The sequence below is a fragment of the Gekko japonicus genome, unplaced genomic scaffold (genome assembly GCF_001447785.1).
Source record: "Gekko japonicus isolate JY-2015 unplaced genomic scaffold, Gekko_japonicus_V1.1 scaffold9250, whole genome shotgun sequence".
NCBI classification, from domain to species: domain Eukaryota; kingdom Metazoa; phylum Chordata; class Lepidosauria; order Squamata; family Gekkonidae; genus Gekko; species Gekko japonicus.
Genome location: NW_015175643.1, coordinates 1 through 6,752, shown reverse-complemented (window position 1 = coordinate 6,752; position 6,752 = coordinate 1). Strand labels below are relative to the sequence as shown.

The window sequence follows — 6,752 nt, the reverse complement described above, 5'->3', positions numbered from 1 at the left end:
TCCATGAAAATTTACATAGGAACAAAACGGCGTTAGTCTTTAAGGGGCGAAAAGCCTCCTATTTAATTCTTCCTCGGTCGGGTTTCTCAATGGGAGTTGCGTTTCCTCAAAGGTCTCCTCCTTTCCTGATCCTCGACGGCTTCGCAAAGGAAGAGAGACGAGTACGGCCTCCAGCTTCTGGGACGGAGACCTCTCGTAAGCTACCAGGCGTATCAATATCGGCAAGAACCGCCGCTCGGTAGCCGAAAAGCAAAAGCTCCCTTACGTACCCAATTCCAACAAGTCGGAGAACAGGCATTGGTCCCGCATACCAGCAGCTTCCCTTTGTAGTTCACCACGAGCGTGAGATAGTTCTGGGAATGTGCCTGGAAAAACAGAAAATAAAGGAAGGTGAAGATAAGGGACCAGACATTCCCACGCACAGCAGCCGTGCCAGATCCTCTAGTGCTAAGGATTGTGGGATCTGGTGGCTGACCTTGTAAGACCCAGACCCAGGCGAGCCGCCCACACTCGGCCTGAAACCCAGCTGATAATCGCACAGCGCCTGGGATGCGTGAGCTAGCGGGAGTCTCCCACAGCGTGGGAACGAAGGTCGGTTTGTGGCTTCAAAGAGGACTCGGATAATGTTTGAAAGTCTGTCGCAAGGTGCCTCGTCAAAATGCCAACAGGCCAGCCCGCGAGGCTCCAGGACAGGGCACCATAGCCGACACTTTTCTTGGCACTTGCCGAGAAGAAGAAAAAGAAATCGGATTTATATCCCGCCCTTCAGTCGGAGACTCAGAGCGGCTTACATCTCCAGTTTGGTGTAGTGGTTAAGTGTGTGGACTCTAATCTGGGAGAACCAGGTTTGGTTCCTCACTCCTCCACTTGCAGCTGCTGGATGACCTCGGGCAAGCCATAGTTCTGATAAGAGCTGTTCTTGAAAGGCCAGCTCTTGCAAGAGCTCTCTCAGCCCCACCTACCTCACAGGGTGTCTGTTGTGGGGAGGGGGAGGAAAAGGAATTCGTAAGCCGCTCTGAGATTCTGAGTGAAGGACGGGGTATAAATCCAATCTCTTCTTCTTCTTTCCTTTCCCCTCCCCACAACAGACACCCTGTGAGGTAGGTGGGGGCTGAGAGAGCTCTTTCGAGGACTGTGCTTGAGAGAACAGCTCTGAGAGAACTTGTGGCTGACCCAAGGTCACACCAGCAGCTGCACGTGGAGGAGTGGGGGGATCAAACCCGGTTCTCCCAGATTAGAATCCGCGCTCTTAACCACTGCACCAAACTGGCAAAGTATTTTTAGGAAGTGGGCAGTGGACCAGGTAGGGCTTTTACCCAGCAAGGCTCCTGATTAACCACCGGAGATTTCATTGGCTGGGCAGATTTTTTAAAAATGTTGCTTCGGCCGCAGCAGTCCTTCAGTGGCTGGCTTAGTCAGTCCAAGGCAGCCATTGTGTGGCTGCGCCCGTCATCCTGTGTCAGAACTCCAAAGGCGCCCACAGGCTCAGAAAAGTTGCAGGTCCCCTGTTCTAGGAGCTGCGGTGGCTGAAGTGGTTAAGACGCTGAACTGCAGGCTGTGGAAGGTCAGTAGTTCAGCAGTTCGAGACCCGGGTTGCCGCATGACAGAGTGAGCTCCCGTCTCTAGTTCCAGCTCCTGCCAACCTAGCAGTTCGACAGCAAGAAATTGCAAGTAGATAAATAGGTACCACTTCGGTGGGAAGGTAACAGCGTTCCGTGTGCCTTGGTGTTTAGTCATGCCGGCCACATGACCATGGAAACGTCTTCGGACAGCGCTGGCTCTTCGGCTTTGAAACGGAGATGAGCACCGCAACCCTAGAGTCGGATTCGACTGGCTTTCGAGCAAGGGAACCTTTACCTTTACCTTTTACCCCTGTTCTACAAGGAATGGAGTCATGAGCCCCACCCCGTTCAGGAATGACTGCAGCTATTGTTCCAAACTTACCGAATCTCTGCATTTGGACTGCGTTACGTTGAAAGGCTCCTGGAAGAAAGAGAGAGATAAAAGAACCATACTGTTAGTCTGCTGTCTATCTATACCCACTGATAGCCACCCACCCACCAGGACGAAAGCTAGATAAAAAGTCAAAGCGGATGCCATGCAGGAGATCATCAACAAGTCCCTCTCGGAGGGACAGTTCCCGGAGGCACTTAAGAAGGCAGTGGTGCGCCCCCTCCTGAAAAAACCATCCTTGGACCTGGCCGAATTGGCCAACTGTTGGCCAGTGTCCAACCTGCCCTATTTGGGTACGATAATAGAGAGGGCAGTGGCGCTTCAGTTACAGAGCTTCCCGGATGATGCTCCTGTATTAGATCCCTTCCAATCCAGCTTTTGCCCTGGTCACAGGACGGAGACGGCACTGGTTGCCCTCACAGATGACCCCTGAAGGAATCTGGATCGGGGCAGATCGGCAGTGCTGTTGCTGTTTGAAAAAGTCGACCATCAGCTACTGATCCACCGCCTCATCGACACCGCAATCCAGGGACTAGCCTTAAAGAAGAAGAGGAGGAAGAGGAGGAAGACAAAGAGGAGGATGAAGAGGAAGAAGAGAATGAAGAAGAAGAAGAGGACAAAGAGGACGAAGACGACAAAGACGATGAAGATGACGAAGACAAAGACAACAAAGACAACAAAGACAACACCAGACAGAGTGTTCCACTAAGCTAAGAGCCACTGAGGGACCTCTGCTCCATAGGTTTCTCCAGTCCTCTCTTGAAGCTGTCTAGGCTTGTAGCTGCCACCACTTCCTGTTGCAGTGAATTCCATGTATGAATGACTCTTTGGTGTGAAGAAGGACTTCCTCTGACCTGTTCTAAGCCTACGGCTCATTAATTTAATTGAGAGCCCATGAGTTCTTGTATTGTGAGAAAGAAGAAGTAGACATTGCATTTACACCCCGCCCTTCACTACCCAAAGGAGTCTCAGAGCGGCTTACAAACTCCTGCTCCATAGGTTTCTCCAGTCCCCTCTTGAAGCTGTCTATGCTTGTAGCCGCCACCACTTCCTGTTGCAGTGAATTCCATGTGTGAATGACTTCCTCTGACTTGTTCTAAGCCTACGGCTCATTAATTTAATCGAGAGCCCATGAGTTCTTGTATTGTGGGAAAGAAGAAGAAGAAGTAGAGATTGGATTTATACCCCGCCCTTCACTACCCAAAGGAGTCTCAGAGCGGCTTACAAACTCCTTTCCCTCCCCACCACTGACACCCTGGGAGGTAGGTGGGGCTGAGAGAGCTCTTGACAGAAATTGCTCTTTTTCAAGGACAGCTCTTATCAGAACTATGGCTTGCCCAAGGTCATCCAGCCAGGTGCAAGTGGAGGAGTGGGGAATCAAACCCGGTTCTCCCAGATTAGAGTCCGTGCACTTAACCACTACACCAAACTGGATTACAGTGGCTTGTTTCCTTTTCTCCAGGGTCGGGGACAAAGAGTGGCGCTGGGGAATCAGCTGTCCCGAAGGCACCCACTGGAATGTGGAGTGCCCCAAGGAACGGTGCTGCCCCCGATGCTCTTTAACATCTATATGCGCCCTGTTGCCCAGAGGTATGGACTGGGCTGTCTTCAGTATGCGGATGACACCCAGTTTTATCTGCTGTTGGGCAACCGATCCGGTATTCAGATGTTTACTGCCTCTGAACACGGAGAGGGTATAATGGAGGTTTTAGCGGCGGAGAAACTCCGTGGGGGAGAAATGGTTCACTCAGAATACCGAGAGGCCCACTGTAATGTACAAGTGGAGCTTTATTTATTGAAGGCAAATTAAAAAAGGAAACACAATGTACGTTGCTCAGATTTTAGATTACGTCTCTCATGGCCACAATGTTCAGATCGTTCCTTTTGCATAAATGGAAATGAAGATGAGCGGACGGGGACTCGGAAAGTGTTTCCCTGGATTCAGGCCAGCACATACTACATTTAGCGAGAAGTGGACAACCAGATGTTGGGGGAAGAAGCAAAAGGCTGGTGTGTCCATCCAGCCAAGCTCATGAACCGCCATGTATAAAGATGCCAATCTCCAGGTGGGACCTGGGGATCCCCTGAAATTACAGCTTAACTACAGAGACCAGTTCCCCTGGAGAAAAATGGGTGTTTTGGAGGGTGCTGTGGCATTGCACCCCACTGAGGTCCCTGTCCTCCCCAGGCTCCATCCCCAAATCTCCAGGACTTTCCCAACCTGGATCTGGCAAACCCAGGGGTCATTTTGTAGAAAAAGAGGTGCAGACGCTCATTAGCATAACTTATTTGCATATGCCACACCCCCTGACATCACCGGAAGTGTGTCAGAAGGCCACACCCACCACTGAGGCGCCACTGGACTGTTTTGGATTCCTAGCTATTGGGGGGGGGAACGTGCAAATCTGTCCCCACAGAGGAGGGAGAGCTTGTACCTGAATAAAACTTGGTCTTAAAGGTGCCACTGGACTGTTTTAGTCCTGGGGGCCGGGGAGAGCTCTGCAACTTACCTGGCTGCTTCTTGCTCTGATTGGTGGCTGCTGGGAGCAGGGGGTGGGGCTTGTTGCATGTGCCCGCCCCCTGGGCTCTTTACTGCCGGAGCTCGGCTCCTGTGTGCTCCGGCAGGAAATGACCCCTGGGCAAACCTACCCCCTCGTCCCTCACCTGAGGCCAAGGGCGACCTGGCAACCACGTACGAAAAGGTAAATCTCAGATAAAGGTCCAATTTGCTATTGTCTAGTCTACTCTGACCGGCAGCTGCTCGTCAGCGGAGAAGGCTCTTCCACCAACGCCTGCTTCCCTTCCGCTGCAGACCCCAGGGAATGAACCAGCGACCTTCCACATGCAAAGCTGAGGCTCTGCCACAAAGCCACGGCTGATTCCGAAGAGGCGGCATGTGGCTGCCCACTGTTGGTGGACAGAACCAGGGCACTGGAGGGATTCTTGGTTTTGCCCAGTGGGGAAATTTCCGCATCACTGCCCCCCCCCCCAGGTTTCCAGCATTGGATACAAACCGGAACAGTTTCCGATTCCAACACAACAGATCGCTTCGATACGGAAACGCTGCTGTTCTTCCCAGACGGATCCCCGATGGAACTGAATCTTCTTTTTTTTTTCGGGGGGGGGGGGGGACAGACAGGCATAATCCTTTCTGCCTTGCTGGATCAGACCGAGAGCCCATTTAATTCGGCATCCTCTTTCCAATACCTTCAGGAAGCTCCTAAAATGCAGGTTGCCAACCTCCAAGTAGGGTCTGGAGACCTTTCGGAATCACAACTTGTCCCCAGACCACAGAGGTCAGCTCCTCTAGAGAAAATGGTAGCTTTGCAGGGTGGACTCGATGAAGTTATACCCTGCTATTTCTTTTTTTACAACACACTTTTGGAAACATGTAATGGGAAATCAGTTGAGGGGTAATGAATGAAGCAAAAAGAGAGAGGGGCTAGGGGAAAGGGTTATGCAAACACACAAACACATTGATCCTCATCGGAAGATCTTACCCTCCTGAAGTTGCTTTTCATTTACACTCTCTCACACACACATGGATATTAATTAGCCACAAGGTAGGAGCTGCGGTGGCTCAAGTGGTTAAGACGCTGAACTGCAGGCTGTGGAAGGTCGGTAGTTCAGCAGTTCGAGACCCGAGTGTGCCGCATGACAGAGTGAGCTCCCGTCTCTGGTTCCAGCTCCTGCCAACGTAGCAGTTCGAAAGCAAGAAATTGCAAGTAGATAAATAGGGACCACTTCGGTGGGAAGGTAACAGCGTTCCGTGCGCCTTGGTGTTTAGTCATGCCGGGCACATGACCACGGAAACGTCTTCGGACAGCGCTGGCTCTTCGGCTTTGAAACAGAGATGAGCACCGCAACCCTAGAGTCAGATTAGACTGGTTTTCGAGCAAGGGAACCTTTAGCTTTATAGATAGAGACTCTCGATCTGGGGCAAGTGATGCTCTGTATTCTTGGTGCCTGGGCGGGAGGGCCTTCTAGTGTCTTGGCCCCACTGTCGGACCTCCTGATGGCACCTGGTATTTTTGGGCACTGTGTGACAGAGTGTTGGACTGGATAGGCCATTGGCCTGATCCAACATTGGCGTCTCTTATGTTCTTATGTTAACCTGGAATTAGCAATCCTACTAAAATGGGCATGAAGGCAACAAGTTGTTTCCTCCTGTTGCTCCCCCCCACCAATTGGTTTCAGAGATAACTGCTCCTGAACATGGAGATTCCGTTTAGCCTTAAGACTACTGGCCACCCTCTGTGAATTTTAGGCCTCCGTTTAAAGCTATCAAAAAAGGCCGATATTCTGGGTTCTTGACCTTGTTATGGCTTCACAGAGGCGCCAACCCCTTCCTCTGACATCTGGTGTCCAGCAACTGATGTGCTTAGGTAGCCGGGCCCAAACATGAAAGTTTCATTTAGCCATCAAGGTGAGCAGTCCCCAAGAGATCCACCTGCCATGAATCTTCAATCACGTTGCAGTGAGTTCCGCAGGCTAATTGAGTGAAAAATGTAATTTGATGTAAGTGGGCGCTTTTCAGATTCAACAGATCCACCCACTATGAATCTGCAATCTTGTGGCGGTGAGTTCCGCAAGCTAATTGCTTGAATAATATTATGTGACGTAACGGCAGGCGCTTTTCAGATTCAAGCAGAATTCCAAATTCAAGATCCTGAACAAAATTAACATGCAATTTTGAGCTCTGAATTTCAATGGCTGAATTTTGTCCCGCCACATTTCCCTTACCTCGTAACTTTCAGAGGTCTCAAAATTGTAGTAGTAAAGCTTGTTAACAGCGCCCA

General features: G+C 50.9%; 1 long non-coding RNA gene across 1 annotated transcript; it reads right to left on the bottom strand.

The window, feature by feature from the left end:
* Positions 1-300: 300 nt before the first annotated feature.
* Positions 301-6,747, bottom strand: LOC107122919. Its single transcript, XR_001482938.1, has 3 exons — positions 6,697-6,747; positions 1,945-1,983; positions 301-365 (listed from the first exon to the last, which is right to left on the bottom strand). It is a non-coding gene; the product is annotated as an uncharacterized LOC107122919 (long non-coding RNA).
* Between the last annotated feature and the right edge of the window lie 5 nt (positions 6,748-6,752).